This window comes from Triticum dicoccoides, chromosome 7A, assembly GCF_002162155.2.
Source record: "Triticum dicoccoides isolate Atlit2015 ecotype Zavitan chromosome 7A, WEW_v2.0, whole genome shotgun sequence".
Lineage (NCBI taxonomy): Eukaryota > Viridiplantae > Streptophyta > Magnoliopsida > Poales > Poaceae > Triticum > Triticum dicoccoides.
In genome coordinates this window covers 16,403,493-16,405,543 of record NC_041392.1, presented here as the reverse complement: position 1 = coordinate 16,405,543, position 2,051 = coordinate 16,403,493, and positions in this window count along the sequence as shown.

Genomic DNA, 2,051 nt, shown 5'->3' with positions numbered 1-2,051 from the left:
ATAAGGATATGTTTCTCGATTATGGACGTGACAAAAAGGTTCGTCGTAAAGGGTTACGCCGATTGAAGGTTTGACACTAATCTAGATGACTCTAAGTCTCGGTCTAGATACATATTGAAAGTGGGAGCAATTAGCTAGAGTAGCTCCATGCAGAGCATTGTTGACATAGAAATTTGCAAAATACATGTGGATCTGAATGTGGTAGACCCGTTGACTAAGATTCTCTCACAAGCAAAAATGATCACACCTTAGTACTCTTTGGGTGTTAATCACATAGCGATGTGAACTAGATTACTGAATCTAGTAAACCCTTTGGGTGTTGGTCACATGGCGATGTGAACTATGGGTGTTAATCACATGATGATGTGAACTATCGATGTTAATCACATGGTGATGTGATCTAGATTATTGACTCTAGTGCAAGTGGGAGACTGAAGGAAATATGCCCTAGAGGCAATAATAAAGTTATTATTTATTTCCTTATATCATGATAAATGTTTATTATTCATGCTAGAATTGTATTAACCGGAAACATAATACATGTGTGAATACATAGACAAACGGAGTGTCACTAGTATGCCTCTACTTGACTAGCTCGTTAATCAAAGATGGTTATGTTTCCTAACCATGGACAAAGAGTTGTTGTTTGATTAACGGGATCACATCATTAGATGAATGATCTAATTGACATGACCCATTCCATTAGCTTAGCACCCGATCGTTTAGTATGTTGCTATTGCTTTCTTCATGACTTATACATGTTCCTATGACTATGAGATTATGCAACTCCCGTTTCCGGAGGAACACTTTGTGTGCTACCAAACGTCACAACGTAAATGGGTGAATATAAAGGTGATCTACAGGTGTCTCCAAAGGTGGATGTTGGGTTGGCGTATTTCAAGATTAGGATTTGTCACTCCGATTGTCGGAGAGGTATCTCTGGGCCCTCTCGGTAATGCACATCACATAAGCCTTGCAAGCATTACAACTAATGAGTTAGTTGCGAGATGATGTATTACGGAACGAGTAAAGAGACTTGCCAGTAACGAGATTGAACTAGGTATTGAGATACTGACGATCAAATCTCGGACAAGTAACATACCGATGACAAAGGGAACAACGTATGTTGTTATGCGATCTGACCGATAAAGATCTTCGTAGAATATGTAGGAGTCAATATGGGCATCCAGGTCCCGCTATTGTTATTGACCAGAGAGGTGTCTCGGTCATGTGTACATAGTTCTCGAACCCGTAGGGTCCGCACGCTTAACGTTTGTTGACGATATAGTACTATATGAGTTATGTATGTTGGTGACCGAATGTTGTTCGGAGTCCGAAATGAGATCACGGACATGACGAGGAACTCCGGAATAGTCCGGAGATAAAGTTTGATATATATGATAATAGTGTTTGGTCACCGGAATGGTTCCAGAAATCACCAGAAGGGGTTCCGGATGTTTCCCGAAATGTTTGGGTACGAGAAACTTTATTTGGGCCAAAGGGAAAGCCCACAAGGTTTTTGGAAAGCGCAAAAGAAAGTTTTGCGGAGTCCAGGGGCCAGACGCCAGGGTCCCTGGCGTCTGGGTCCAGACGCCGGGAACCCTGGCGTCTGGCCCTGGAGTCCGAGAAGGACTCTTGCCTTTCGGGTGAAACCGACTTTGTGGAGACTTTTACTCCAAGTTTCGACCCCAGGGCTCAACATATAAATAGAGGGGCAGGGCTAGCACCAAAGACACATCAAGAAACACCAAGCCGTGTGCCGGCAACCCTGTCTCCTCTAGTTTATCCACTGTCATAGTTTTCGTAGTGCTTAGGCGAAGCCCTGCGGAAATTGTTCTTCACCAACACCGTCACCACGCCGTCGTGCTGCCGGAACTCATCTACTACTTCGCCCCTCTTGCTGGATCGAGAAGGCGAGGACGTCACCGAGCCGAACGTGTGCAGAACTCGGAGGTGCCGTGCTTTCGGTACTTGGATCGGTCGGACGTGAAGACGTACGACTACATCAACCGCGTTGATATAACGCTTCCGCGAACGGTCTACGAGGGTAC